The following is a 16,774-nucleotide window of genomic DNA, read 5'->3' as shown; positions in this document are numbered from 1 at the left end:
TTCCGGCAAATCTCGAGGGGACGCGAGCTCGAAGAGAGGAAGAAAAGGAGGGAAGAAAAGAAAAAGGAAAGCTCGTGAATGACGCGTCGTGGGGGCCAAGATGGGAAAATAAATAGCGTGTATCGCGAGAGGGCGGATGTCGATGGGGACGAAAGTGGGCGGATATAACCATAGAGCACGTGGCGCGTGCACATTGGATCACCATAAAGATCGAGATTTATCGCGATCGGCACCACCTCGATCCCAATGTCCCATAAATTAACCATATATCCGCATTCGGCTCTTTTGAAAATTTAATTTTTTTATATTCCATTGTTATAACCAGCATATATTTCCTATACAAAGACTTTCATTTTTTATGAAAAAGCAGCAATAATTTTATCCAATTGCATTTTATTTATGGTTTTATATTAATTCCATGAATTATATTATATTGGCCTTGAAAGATTAAAAGAAACAAAAAAAAAAAAGAGATAGGTATGGTGAAAAAAATGAAAAAACTAGCAATAAATAGCTATGATTAATATCAAAAGTAAATAAATTTTATCTATTTATAAGCTATTTAAAACAAGATGATAATAATAATAATGGATATATTCATTGAATTCTACCAAATTAAATTCAAAATTTATTAAGGGATTAAACTTAAATTTTTGATAATCAATTGAAATATTTAATTGTCACTTATAATGTTATCGTTCTGAATAAATTTTTTTATATGTAATTTTTTTCTCATATACATATATTTCTTGAGTATAAAAGTTTCAAAATCCAAGATTGAATCAATCCAAATTTGCTATCCAATCATCTAAATTTAAGTTCTATTCTGAACTTGAATCCAAACAATTCAAATCCTAACCTTAAATTCATTTCAAAACAATTCAAATCTAACCTAATCTTGTTTAATCCAAATCCATTTCTAAATCCAACCCAAATTTATTTCAAAATATCGAATTTCAAGATTCTTTTTATAACACGTTTCAAGTCTCTAATTAAATTCAAAATCGAATTATTCTTCTACGATGTACATGTATAATCTTCGATAGTTCCCCAAAATGCCACTCTTATTTCGCGTGTCGCCCCGATCGCCGAGAAAACTGGCATAGAAGGCGGGGCCGGCTCGTGTCGCATCGAGAATGATTACCCTGTTCATCGTAATTTTCGGTCGGTCCGGACCGATCCTCGAAAAATAAAAAGCCTTCCTTGGAAACGGTGAACGAGATCTGGGGCTGGGGAGGCACATTAGAATGATTAAGGCGGGGCTTTGACTATCGTTGACACGCGTGTAAAACCGGTTATCTGCGCCCACAACGCATTATTTCGCTCTCAACGCCGGTGTTTTCGCGATAACGAACCGACCTCATCGCCCGACCATCGCGACGAAGAGAATTGAATCGGTAAAAGGAGGGGAGGGGGTGGAGGGGAAGGAGAGAGGGAGAGGGAGTAAGAAGGAAAGATAGACTCTTTAGCTAGTGAGTAGAGGGGGTCGTAAAGCGTTCAATCAAATGACTCGGGATGAATCGTAAAGCGTTCCGCTCGCGGTAGCGGTCTACTGATTAAATATAAGTTTTTACGAGCGGTAAAGAAGGCAGAGAGGTATACGATTGAGTGTAGTCGTTCAGAGGTTGGACGGAGAGAATTATTTCCGTGGATAGGATGTTTCTTTTTAGCTGTTTAACCGTTCGAAGATTTTAATCGGTTTGGAGAAAATTAGACTAACGATTCACAATAAAGTGTAATACATATTCAATTTTATAGGTGGTTTAAACATGATGTGGGGGGTTATTAAGTATTTTTAAATTAATATTATTAATAATAATATTTTTATTAATTTGAAACAAATGTTTTTACACTTAATATAATTAGCACTGTAAAAATTTATGATCGAGAATAATTGTTGGCGGATTGGATGGAATTATTCTCGTTCCCTTTCATTTTCTTGAAGAAGGTTTCAATCGATTTGAGCAAAATGGAGGATAACATATATTAATTCGTTAAATCATAGTTTTTTATTTTTTACGTTTTTAATTAATATATTAATGTAATATAAATATTGTTAATATGTGCTTGGAAAAAATTATTTCTAAAAAAAGGTATTGAATTATTAAATATTATATCCAAGTTTTCATAAGAAATATTTAAATGATTATTCAAGTAATGTAATTAATTTATGAAAAATCTAAAATCTTAAAATTTTTTATAGCTCTTAATAATTATTAAATGAGAAAGATTAATTGAAAAAAATCTTCAAATTTACTTTTATTATTGTAACATAGAAGATGTTAATCTTGAAAATATAACCTGTTGACGTAGGATATTTTTTAGTACCACGATAATGGCGCTGATAGCCTAGTCTGATGGTTAAAATGAGGTTGAGGTTAGAGACAGTCGTCTCGTGATTAAAAAAATTCGTTTAATTATGAAGAAAATTCTTTGTTTCGATGTTCTCGAATAACATAGTTTAAGAAGAAAAAAAGAAAAAATTCCAAACTGATTCGGATCATTTATTTAAAGAAGGAATACTGCTATCGAAATAAAATCTAGGATTCTTTAACGTGATTCGAGATTTTAGATAGAAAAAGATCGAAACAAACTAAAAATGAAACAAAAGTTATTATTTAAAAACTTTTAACTCCTCTTCTTTATTTATTTCAATCGTTTTTTAAACATTTATTTCAATTCAATAATTATCTCAAAATATAACAATATAATATAAAATAATTCAATATAGTTTCAATCAAAAATTTAACGAAAGATACTCTCAATCTTTTCTTTAATGTATTCCATTCGTTTTATCTGATTTTATAATCATAAGTCATCATTTTTAATCAATTCGTTTGCTCAAAATATTAATTATTGATTATGTCTAATTTTAAATTTATTATATAAAAATCAATAAAATCTTTTGTATATACAATTATTTTCTTCAATCATTTCTCTATTTCAATTATTCAATTCTTTATTAAGTTCCTTCGGTTCGAAAAAACGACGATCCAGTCCAACGGCCAGTTTCATTTTTTCGCGTATTCCAACCACCTACTGTTTTATTAACATTTATTCCCGGCTCGGTACTTAATGTCAAACACGATACAGCCAACGTCAGCATTGTAATAAATACTAGTTCTAGCTCGGCAGATAAACCTGCATTACGCTCGGGGGTAGAAACTTTTTTCAAAGATAGCCGTATTAAGCCCTGTTTACATTTGACCAATTTGAAATATTATAATCAACTACTTATTTATTACGATTCCTTAATTTATGAAATAATAAATCTTAAAATTTTGATTCGCCTTTTTTTTAAAAATTATCTTTTAAATCAGCAATCTGATGTTAAAGCTATAGTTTTTTTTTTTTTTTTAAACGTTATATCCTTTACTTAGTGTCTACATACAATTATTGTTTTTAATATTATTTTTTTTTTTTTTCATTTTATACATATTATTATCAAATTATCAACAATAATCATCTCAATTATCTCAACATAATTTTCTTTCTTTAAATCTCACTAATTCTTAAATATTAAATCTCAAAAAAAAAAGGTTTATTCCAAATATTTCTTTTTATCTTTCAAATAATCTCACATCAGTCTCATATGTCTATAAATTATATTATAAAAACAAAATTTATGATACATAATCTTATGTTCCTTAATAACTTAAAATATAATTCTCTTAAATAATCTCATATTCATACATATAAACAAATATATCGTATATAATAATATAATTAATCTTACAACTTCTTCAGAGACGATATAAGATATTAAAAGCATTTCATTACAATATTTTCAAACCGGTAATTTTCAAGTCGAGTAAAATATTAAAATATCAATCTTCAATTTTTTTTTTTTTTACTTAAAACAACCTTAATTTAAAAAAAAAAAAAGAACTAAATATACACGTATAACAAAATTATTTGATCTAATCAAAATGATCGATCAACCACGATTATACACGATATTTTTCTCAAGTGTAAATCGGCCTTAAGTCGTTCCATCGCTTGTAATTCAACGTTCATTTCCCGACGCGTCGGCGAGTATAGTTAAATCATCGCTGGATGCTCACATCGATCACCAGCCGGCTTGTTACCGACTCACCGTGAAACTGTTTGTATCTGTCTATCTCCGACCATAAAGAATCTTATCCGTTCGTTGATCTGGCATCGCCTATTCTCCACCCTCGGCTACTGTGGCCAGCGTTTCGTCGTCTCTTAAATACCCTTATTCCCTTCTAAAACACCTGATCCATCCGCGAGTCCCCCCGCTGTGCCTTTGTGCATTCGTTCCGTAAAGGGAGAACCGCAATCGGACATGGTTTTCTTATTGTTACGTACGTTTCCACTCGAGTTTATTGTGGCAGAGAGATAAGAGGGGACGCTGATTAATCTCTTCCTAGAGTTGGAGGAAATAGTTGGAAGAAGTTGATTTGATTAAGTTTGGTATTTAAGAGGTGAAACTTGATAGATATGGTTCAGAGATGGTTAAATATGGTATTGTTAGAGGAATGCAAATAATTGAGATAATTAATTGTGTTTTTTGGAAATTTTTTGGATGGTGTAAAAAATTGGAAAAATATAATGGATTATTGATCGTACGTCAGAGATTAATCGGTGTGAGTTAGAAAGAAATGTAATGAAGATGACTATTTCTTGTGTTTCGTAAGAGATTAGAAAAAATTTAAACCAAAAGAATATATAATCGAAATGTTTTATTTATCGTTGTTTGAATCATGAGATATTGTGGATGATATGATTTGATGATGACACGTTGATCATAGTGTTTAAAAGAGTGGTGCTGATACGATATAGTTCATATGTTATAATTTAGAAAATGTGTAATTGATGTGGTTGATTATTGTTTTTGAAATGGAAAAGGATGATTAGCGAGAGCTTTGAGTGTGAAATTATCTTGAAATGGTACTACTGCGATTTAAAATCATTTATATAAGAAATTAGAAAGAAGCGAGGTGTAAGTAAAATTGGTGTCACGGTAGAGTTAATCTTAAAATAGAGAAATAGATATTGTTTGATGATGATGAATATACAGTGCTTTAAAAAATTACTGCGAACAATTTTATCAAATTTAACATATAACTTACTTCCGTGTTCGAAACTGTTACAAGAATTATTACAAGAACTTGTTGAAAACGAATGATTTATTGATAAACAACAATGTTGCATTTTAAATAGTGTTCTACTTAGTGCATAAAGAAATTTAAATACAACACGATGTAAATAAATTATCGAATTGTATTCCGTAAAGCAATTTATCAAACTATCTATGATCTGTAGAAATTTTTCTTCGTTTTCACGCTGCTTAAGTATGCCGCTATATGGTGTATAGCGTATTTTCAACGACGATTAATCGCGCAAAAAGGTGATGTTAGGTGAACAAGAAGGGAGGATGTAAGCAACGAGCAAGTTTTGAATCCCATAACATTTTAACATTATTCAGTAATGTACTTTACCCTCTGCAGAATTCGAGAATGCAAGAAACATCTCGAAAAAAGAATTTAGAAATTATAAAGTTTCATGAGAATAGAATTTGTGCTATACAAATTAATAATAAGATATCTCAAACAATCCTATTCCTATCTCTTCTTCGTATACTTTATTTTCTATTTATATAAAATTGGACAAATTAAATTAATTAAAAAATTCATTGTTTAATTTTCGAAAATACTTCTATTATATTATCCTCCATCGCCTCGTGATACAATGTGATACAAGTGTTTAGAAGCCAGTGAAAGATCGAACAAATTAATCGCATGGCTCGCCGTCAATTAACTAATTCTATTAGCGTCCGTCAAATCGATATTTACGAAGATTAATAATCGTGCACGGGATAGCCGATGGTATAATATACCGTTAATCGTAAGATATAAGATAGGCCGGCACAGGTTAAGGCTTCGTTCACAGCCGCGAAAGGAGAAGACGTGTTACGGCTTCGTATTATACATAATACGCGACGCAGCTGCTTCCGGATGCGATCGGTCTCGGTGCCGGAAGTGCCACCGCGTACATTTTTACGAGCGCGATTTATGCACGTGCGCGCCGCTTTATGCGCAACTCGTATGCGCATGCGCGTACGTCGATTTGTTACTCTTTATACGAGGCAATTTTCCGAGAAAATGGCGCGATGGAAGAATAAAAAAAAGAATGAAAAAAAAGTTTTCACGTAAGAAATATAAGTGGATGATAATGGTGGAGGAAAGAAGCGAAGAGATAATAAAATATGGAAGAGTAACAATTGTAAGGAGATGTAGAAAAATAGGATTGAATTGAAAAGAATTATAATAATATTGTTTGTGTTTTAAATTTTTAGAAAAGGATTAATCGCAAGTTCTAGATTCGATTGAGATTTTTTTGAGTAATGTTCAATAATAAATAGTTCTTATTATGAAACTTCTTTAATTTTTATATAATTCATAATTTGATCCTTTTGAAACGATAAAATTTTTATTCATCTATCTAATGATAATTATATATGTTTTTTTTTTTTTTTAAGATTTTAGATTGAAACTCTTATTTTTGGACATGGAAGCGAAACAAGAATGTTACGAACGTAATGAACGAACATAATTTTTGTTCTTATTTTAAATTGAATTTACATATTCTATCAGGAGTTTGTTACTTGGATTCATTAATCAGGCTTACATAGCAGAACTTGGGTTAGGTTAGTTATAAGAACCATAATAGCATTTTATATTCATAAAATCTTCTGTTAGTAGGAAGTTGTTAGTGTAACATAGAAGATGGTTATAAACCTCATTTTGTACGTTTTTGTACATCAAACCTGGTTATTTATAAACCAAAAGATCGTTATAAAAATCCATAATTATATTTTTAATAAAATTTACTACATATTGTATCATGAGTAATAAAAATTTTTCATTAATATTTATCACCATCCTTCAAACTTTCAAAATTCATAAAATTCCTAACTTCTTCAATTTCTAAATATAGATATTTATCTCCTATTCTATATATAAAAATAACTCGATCAAGAAATGAAAAAAAAAAAAAAAAAAAAAGAAAGAAATAAGAAAATTTACATTCTCATAAATCATAAAAAGTTACTAAAAAAGTTACTAGGCAAATCGTGATCTAGTTTCTATCCTGTATATCTGTATAATTCGAAATATATAAAAATAAAAAATGTAAAGAAGAAACGATTCAAGGAACAAATCGAGTTCCAACTGTGGTGAAACGATTTCCAATCTATCGTACCGTAAATCACTCGTTCGCCCAACAGGGTTAATCGCAGCGGTTAATTATCGTCCATGGTCACGAATGCCAATCAATCTTCCATGCGATGCACACGATGGAATCGATCATTGAATGACGAGCGAGTAACAGTAGTTTTCATGCGCGCGAAATATCCGGGGGATACAGTTACCCGCCGTTTCTATGGCCAACTCTAGTCGTAAACTCATCGGCAACGATAATTGCAACCTAGAAGCCAGACACGTGATACGAATTCGAGTCGCGAATTTTGTGTTAAACCAGCGTTAACCATTATCGAATCCAATTAAGAAACTGTAATTAGAAGCCTCGCGTGTAACTGATGACTTTTCAAAAGAAAGGTATGATATTTGCATAAAAATATAAATTTAACTAATTATGAATTTATAGATCTATAGATCTATAAGTTATGTCGAACGAAATATGGATGATGGATAATTTTCTTAAATGAAATGATTCGAAATTAATTTACGTGATAAGTTAATTATGCATTTGTTAAATTGGATGATTTTATAAAATATTTATCACGATTACGAAATATAAATTGAGGTTAGGTTGTCTGTTTGAAAATGATAATATGACGATGAAATAATTAAAATTTAAAATAATACTTGCTTTCTTTCTTCATGTCACATTCTCAAGCTTACTTTTTTACTATTTGAACATATTTCTAAACTAGCACGGTTTATCCGTTTGTATTATTAGAAAAAAATTGAAGGATACGATTTTGGCAATCCTCTCCAACCCGGTAGTGGTCAATGAAAAGTCGTACAACCAGATTACGCGGGACTGTGCGCAATGGGTGTATTATAGTTATTGCCTAGTACGAACACTGATGACGGCATTATCCTGATTGCCATTTAACATAATGACTATCACTCTATCGTCCACCGACGCGTACTTTCTGGAGGTTGACGACCCTTGACCCCATAGATCGACACCCGTGCACGAAGTGTTTCCTGAAAAGAAGAAACAATTGTACCCGTCTGATTGTCACTTATATCGGAAGTAGTCTCTCTTTCCTACGAGTTGGCGAGAATGACGAGTTTATCGTGCAGAGTTGTTGGATAGTTGGGGATGTTTAAACGATTATTCTTTTGAAAATTATGATGGAATATCAAAAGCCTTTTATCATTCATCATGTGATAAATTTATTTAACGTTCTTTGAAGCGAATAAATACACATATATAGCCTAATAGGGAATAAATTTTGAACCTATATTAATTTCTTTTATGTTTTTTAGAAATTAATTCTACAACGATGTTTGCAAATTTAAGACTTGTTTAATTATTTGTTCGATATTTCGATAATATTTTATACAATATCTTTAACAAGAGAAATTAATATGGTCAGAAATTAAATTAATTTGGTTAGTTTTGAAAGAAAAAGATTTTTAAGTTCAGTTAGTATTATATGGGATTTGAATGATTGGAAAAATTAAGCGTTGATCGGTATATGAAGTATCTCTTTAAAATACATTTTATAAACGTAATGAATATAATTCGTATAATTTTTTTAAGTTTGAAATATTAGGAATATTTCGTGATTCAGTTACGAAATTCTGCAATTGAATTCAACGATTCCCATTTCATCGGTGGTATTGTATTAGTACTTATCCCAAATTCAATTTTCAACAACGCTTGACATCGTTTTTAATCCTCTGTGACGATGTATGCAACACTCATATCGCATTAATTCACCCACAATAAGTCATTTGGTTAATCTACTTCTCAATCAATCAATCAATCACTCACTCTCGACCTAATTCACCCTGAATCCTATTATTTGACTTTCTACTTATATAAAGATTCACGTCTAAACAATAGATAAACTTTATTCCAATCCATTTAAAATATTTTAAAGATACGCGAGATAATTTTTTCAAATTTTTTTGAACTTTATAATTATCGTGATAACACTATTTGTTTTTTAATTTTAAAAAATCTTTATTTTATATTGTATTCACAATGAACTTCAAGAACCAAAAAAAACAAATTCCATTACTTGCTTCTTTGTCGTTAACTTCCATTTCTCCAAAAATAATACTAATTTAAACAATATTAATTAATTATTTTCCATTATTCTTCCAAAAGATAAATCTCTTTCTCATCAATCTCCCCCAAAAATTTACAAATACATTCCAAGAGCTGTACAACGCAAATAACATTCCATGATTCTCTCCAAAAAAAATAAATTCTTCCAAATTTGTACTATAATTTCTATATCACTAAACCCCCGATCGTACCATTCCACTCTAAACAATCATCTTCGTCTAAAAAAATTCCAACAAATCGACCACCAAGAAAATACCAAGAACTGTCCACACGAGGAGGGCTCAACCGACGAAAGATTAGTATATATATATATGTGGCGTGATATAGTGGCCGGTGGTAACGAGAGAAAACGCTCAGTGTGCTCGCGCGAGCGCAAATTGGACGATAGGTCTGGTGCACTCGAGATAAATAAACGCCATAGGGGGTTAGGAGGCCGCATGCGGGTACGATGGAAGTTAGTCGTAGCTGGCAATCGAATAAATTTGCACAAGTCTCGATCTTTCTTTGCGCGGTTCCCTCACCGCCTGCTTCTTCACCATTTCGAAACTAGGAAAGAAGAGGTACTCGTTAATATGGCGTACCAAATAGTTAGACCATCAGGCATCAGGTTCGTTTATTTTTTTTTGTTCTTGTTCTGTTTACGTTTTATATTTTAAGATCCTTTTATTGGTATTTTTTTTTTTTTGACAAGAAAATTAATCCTTCTAAAATAAGTTAAGCTTAATTAGATCAAATCAGTATTTTTTTGTTTTTTTTTTGTTTTCATTTTTGTAAAATGTCTGAAAAATTTTAAATATCAATTAACAAAATAACAAAAAATCAATTATTGTATATCGTTTAAGTTTATAACTAAGTTTATAATATAGTAATAATTTAATGTAACAATTGACCGAAGAGGATTTTTTCCCTGACTTTTTCGAAAAAAAATAAAGGCTTATAAAAAAAAAAAATTGATTCGACTTTAATCTCTATTAATATCAAACTTTTCCTCTTTGTTATTTTATTTATACAAAGGTTTTGATCTGATTTCTTTACCTTCCATTTCGTTTGAAGTTCTTTCCCCTGATTATTTTAAGAGAAGCCCTTTTCCAATGCTGAAAGTTTGGTTTCTTTCTGGCTTGTTTGATGTTTGCAGAGTTCCCGCTGCATGAATTCAGTACTTTCACAACCTGAATTCCTCAATTTCGATATTTCCACATTATTTTTCATACAACGATAGTGAAGAAATAGTGAAAATAAGAAACACTTAATAATAATCCTAAAATTTATCCTAAAATTAACAATCAAGGGATAATCAACTGTTTTACTGTGAATATCATTTCCAGTACATCGATTCTTCGCAATTGGCGATAATCAAACTTAGGATTTTTTCAATTCACGATTCAATGGTCGAAAACGCGTGGTTCGTTGTGTCTGTGTGTCGTCGATTGGCTGGAGGCATCGTATCGAAAAAGATGAGGGGTTTAAATAAAGGTTTAGAAATAGATGGTCACCCTTGGGCTATGATGGCGATTTACGACGCATCATTATCATATTCCACGATACGCGTAGCGTAAAATAGAAGATATTCGTGAGATTCGTCGATAATTCATGTCTTGTAACAAAAATATTTCGATTAATTATTTATTCGAACCGTGGCCTGTCAATATCGCTAATAAATTAATTCATGCAAACAAATGAATGGTTGTGAGAAAATTCCTTTCCTCTTATCGAACCTAAATTTTTCAATTAATGGAGAGTGAGTATCATAAGGTGATACTCGTACTATATGATCATTATCATGTCATAAAGCCACGTTGTAAAAAGTAAAAATATTTACAGCGAAGAACGATATATTTTTTCAACTTAACAGGTCGAAGAGACTGTATCAACGCAGTGTTTCTCAACTTTTTTCGAATCTATCCTTAAAATATTCTCTGTGAATGTTTTCCTGTATACAATTTTTAAAAATTATCGTACTCTGTGTTGATAAATGAAGGAAAGACTCGTAGAAAGCAAAAGGAATTTACAATAAAATTGGCTCTTGATAATTTTTGTTTTTCATTTGAAAAAAGTTTTTAAAATTTGTTTGTCCAAATCGATAATTAAGTATTAATGCATTGTAAAAATAATTTTGTTTAATTTTAATTTTTCTAAATAACGAAGAAAAGATATATCCAATTAAATTTTTTAAAAAATTAAAGTCTTTTAAAAATAGATTATTTTAATTTTTTAAATACAGTAAGTATTTGAGGAAATTTTTTTTTATTGAATGCTTCTACACTAAAAATATTCCATCCATGGAAAAAAAAGAAAAAAAAAATAAAAATCCGCTGGATACCATGCTCTTGTGGCTGGTTACTTCTGGTTTCGTATTCCGACGCGTGGATATTTTCGGAAGCTGCACTCGTTGTCGTCGATGCCAAAAAAAGGGGTTGTGAAAGGGGAAGAGTCTAATTTGTACGTTCCAACGTAGAAAGGGTTCCGACGCTTCCCTTTCTTATCCCTTTCTTATGTAAAAAAGAAATTTCATCTCGAAATTGAAATTTCCTATTTTTACCATCAAGTATATCATACGATTCATGAATGAATCAATTTATATCTTATAGTATTCTTTTTTCCAATTTCTTAAATATTTAATATAATCTATTTTACATTTTTAAAAAATTTTTTTATATTATTTGTCGTGTTTGTATCCTTAAATTTATTTCTCCTTTAAATTGATTAAAAATATACGTGTAATAATCGAAATAAAATTTTTAAATAAATTAGTTTTATTACACTTACCTGATGAAATAAATTAACGAATATAATAAAAATATGAATTTATATACAAATATCCTCATGTTTATATATTAATATATTTTATCATATTTTTCTTTCTCTCTCTGTCTCTCTACAAATGATTTAATAGTGAAAGTTCGGGAGTAATAAATTCATCAGGATCTTTCATTTACAGTTGTACATTTTTTAAAGATCTTATCAATGCAACAACCAGCATTTCCCGATAACATCGAATTATATATTTTTCAACCCGTATACATCCGATTTATTATCCCCATACATTTGTGTAAACAGTTCCATCTACTCATAAATATCTCGAAACCGCGAGATATCAGCAAAGATATCACCATTTCACCCATAACGATTAATTTAATCGACCGTCGTATCTCTGACCGAGATCTAGCAAGATCTTGGCGCGATATTAATCGAGCCATCGATCAAGTCACTCCTCTGCGAGAGGACTAACCTATCTGCGTATCAACCGATCACTGAGCAATCGTTAAACAGTATTTATAGGTTTTCTTTCCCTGCCAATCGTGTTATTCGATAATAGAAGAAGTAAAAAAAAAAAAAAAAAATTTGAAACAAGATAAAACAAGTATCAGAAAATTGAAATATTTCCTAATAAGCAAATGTTAGCAGTCTAAATCAGTGCTTTCTCAATTTTACTCATAAACATGTAATTTTCTTCAATTTTATTCAAGATTTCTTCTTCTTTTCAGTGTTGCCAAGATAAAATTTAAAAATTGGATATAATTATTAAAATTTTTATCATAGTGATATATTGGGTACTAGTTGAGAACCACTGGTACAAGTCATGAACAAATAGTGCTATTTGTACTTGGATTCGATGTGAATCCAATATTTATTCTTCGCTTAATTGAAACGCAATAAACGTGGAAAATGTTTTATTTTTTATTTCTCATTCCTTAACACATTAAAAGGAAATTAGGTTTCTTATAATATAACATAAGAATCAAATTAAGAATATAATTGTCATATTATTAATTTATATATATATATATATATTGTAATTGAAGTTAAAAACTGTTAATTTGAAATATTATTTTTTTATGTTTCAATGATTATATAAATTGATATTAATATACATACAGTGTGATAATGTATTCATGAAATATTATTCGAAGATCAATTCTGAAGATCGGAATAAACGTTGATGTTGACTAGAAGAAGGGTAAGAAGAGCAAGTGCTCTCTTACTCTTTCTCTCTTTCTCATTTCATCTCATGCAAACTTAAATTCCTTATAACTCAATAAATGAGCCTTGACTAAAACATTTTTGTATATTTATTTTGGTCCTCTGAATTGCAAATTTTATTAATTTATAATATCCTATGTATTTTTTCAATTGATATTTCTCTTCTTGTTATATCAAAACAATGACTTTATCAACAGTTTCTTTAATTTGCATTGATGGTAACAATCAATTATTCCTTCCTCAAATATAAAATTTCTGCGCTTTTGAACTGATTTCAGCCTTTGGAATGTTTAGTATCTCAATTTTTCGATACTTTATCGCCGCTATATGTTTCAATACCAGACGAATCGAGACACATCCCGCTGTTATCCTGGTTTCAAATTTCAACTCGATATACTCGACAGAAACATAATAAAATTATAAATTGTAGCATTTCAATATGTACGTACAAGTTTCACATTGTTGCAGTAAATTCAACGTTTAATTGGGCGTACGTGTGACAACATGGGTGAGTTCTGTGTATAAATTTCATTCGGATATCATTAATATCGGATGTCCTTGGCTGCCTGGATAAACTAGCGATTTAAATTGAATATATCTGATATCTGCCTCTTTCAAGATGGAACGCAATGTAACTGTATTCTTACTTGGTGATATTTTGTTTCGTTTTCGTACATACACATAATAATCTTTCATAAGTTTTAGATAAGCAAGAAAGTTTAAAGATGTAAGATATAAAAAAAAAATTTTAGTTCTTATATATATATCATTTAAAAATTTTGGTCTTTAAAATATATAAAATAATGTTCTAAAAATATATATATATAAATATATTAATATTTTGTATATACGTATAATAATGGAGGAGAATTGAATAAGAAATTTTCATTCGCGAAATTTATTGTAATTGAGTGCATTAAATAGAAATGTATAATTTTAAATATAATCCAATATACACCCAATTTTGCAACTGTCTGTAGAACAACGTTATACAATTTTTATAAATGATTATTTACGTTAATATGTTATATCTATTTTTCTGTCATAAAAGTATTTCTTGATTATCCAATATCATAGTTTGAGAAATTTTGAAAGAATTGTTGGAATCCAGAAACGAACATTCGATTCTGAAATGGCATATTTATTATAATGAACGAATCGTATGGCTGCGTGGATTTACAACTAATGAATTTCATTCATTGAATATATCAATGCTAGTTTCACCACCTCGAACGAGACTTATTTCTAAAAACCTGCACAAAGATTTTTCATAGATATATGGAACGAGTAACGTGATCACTATTAATTAACTGTGATAAAAAATTATTAATTTAGAATTTAGATATATTGAATTTTGTAAAATTCATTATACTCAAAATAATTCATTAGTTTTATACTATAAATTCTTAAAATACTTTCCAAGCTAATAATTTTTTACAAATTATCTTAATTAACTCTTTTGATAATAATCTGCATCTTGATTCATAAATATCAAAATATATATATATATATATATAGTCCAGTTTCAATTATAAATCTTTTGCAATATAATTAAAGAATTGCTTAATTATATTTGTATAATAGTGTACAATATGAATATTTTGTTTGCAAAAATTTGAATTTATAAATAATTAAAGATAGATAAAAATTCACAAGAATCGATTAATAATATCAAAGTATCTATTATTTTATGTCATTTTACATCGTTTTTACAATTTTTTACAAATGATAATAATGAATTTAATTCGATCGTTTTACATTCTTGATAAAGTGCCGACTATCAAACAAAATAAACAGGCAAAATTTTCATTTTCATTTTTTGAAAATTATTAATTCAAAATGAAACTAAATGAAAGAGAAAAATTTTTACATTTGAAAATATTAAAACGATAAAAATATTATTAAATCAATTAAACTGAGATCACACTTCGTATGATTTTTCATAATTTTATTACATGACAGAAATTGAAATTTCAGCGATATCAGTTCAAAAAGGAATGTAAGAGAGAGGATGGAAAATAATAAAATTTTTCTAAATCTAATCTGATTTCTTTTTGATAAATCTTCGTACAGTATTCAAATATATCTACCGTATAAGACATATTCATAGTGGTACATCAACGACTCGACGTGTTGGACTCTGGTACCTTGTTCCTCGTATCAGCATCATTAACATCGTATCTTTTATTGAAACGAATATACATACTACGGTGTTGTTCGGTTATCTGATACCTCGAAAACATACAAAAGCTCGATAGATCAATATTTCAAAGTCCATTGAGATTGAATGTTCGATTGACTTTAGCATCATTATGATGCAACGAGTGTCATTGCTATCACTAGACGTGTAATAAATGAAGAATTTAAATTCGATAATGTTATCAAATGTTTCCAATCCTCATAGATATATGCTGAATTTGTATTATGGAGTGATAAGTTTATATTCCTTGAATGGGATAGAATATCTCAAATAATAATAGGCTCGTATTATGATTGTCAGACATGTATTAAAATATAGATATTTGTAGATCATTAATTAAATATATTAATTTTTTTATTTGGAAAAGATGAGTTAGTTTATCATTCAAATGCCAGATGTTTCATATAATTTCTCTGTTAAAAATAAATTATTCTATTTTATTACATGTATTACATGTCTTTAAACATATTAAAACAAAGTTATATTGAAATAAAATATTTCTTTACCAATATTTCTGCCTTTATCATATTTTACATTAATTATACAATAAAAATAATTTATGAAATATATATATTGTAATCACAAATTTCAATCGATATTACATTTTATTTAAAATAATTTTAAATAATTTATCAACATGTTCAATTAGAAAAAAAAAAAAAAAAGAAGAAGAGAAAAATTGATTAAAAAGATCAAAGATAGAGAAATGATAATGTAAAAAATCTTTCTGAAATAGATGAGACTACCGTAGAATTCGCTGGCTACACGCGTTTCCGGGGTGTTTCCGTGGGATCAGATTTTCCGTTACATCGCTTTTTATCTTTTCCGTCCACGTGGCAAGGAAACGTGACAGGGTTTCCGCATCGCGTTTTCGACAGGAAGACACGGACGACACTGGCGGAAGGGTTTATACCTTTTACCAATTAACAGGTTAAATCAAGTGTTTGTGTGTGGATATGCTGTTGTGACTGGTTTCTGTATTAATGTTCGGTAATTATTAATATACATAGATTATAAAATTGACGAAAGATTGACAATTTGGAAATTTGAAAGAAGAAAATAAAAAATTTTACAAAAGAAAAATATTGGAATTTCGTAAAAGTCGAAAATTAAAAATTTTATAAAAGAAAAATACTGAGTATTGAATTTTTAAAAAAAGAAAATTAAGGATTTTAAAATTGAATATTTTAATTAAAAAAGAAAGACATTAAAATTTTGGAAATAATTGGAAATAATATTTGGAAATTTCGTGAGAGAAAGAAAATTTTATAAAAAAAAAAAAAAAAAAAAGGTTGG

The 16,774-nt window shown here is 29.3% G+C and overlaps 1 long non-coding RNA gene across 1 annotated transcript in view; it reads left to right on the top strand.

The window, feature by feature from the left end:
• The window catches only part of LOC147658459 (uncharacterized), a 29,986-nt gene extending 15,685 nt beyond the window's left edge, over nt 1-14,301 (top strand). Inside the window, exon 3 of the long non-coding RNA XR_015290610.1 lies at nt 13,747-14,301. This is a non-coding gene — a long non-coding RNA (uncharacterized LOC147658459). The remainder of the gene's footprint in view (nt 1-13,746) is intronic.
• Nucleotides 14,302-16,774: the final 2,473 nt, after the last annotated feature.

The sequence above is a fragment of the Apis florea genome, unplaced genomic scaffold, assembly GCF_048593485.1.
Source record: "Apis florea isolate Af1SG1 unplaced genomic scaffold, ASM4859348v1 contig_2272_pilon, whole genome shotgun sequence".
Taxonomy (NCBI): Eukaryota; Metazoa; Arthropoda; class Insecta; order Hymenoptera; family Apidae; genus Apis; species Apis florea.
The sequence above is the reverse complement of the archived record's forward strand: the minus strand, read 5'-3'. Positions and strand labels throughout refer to the sequence as shown.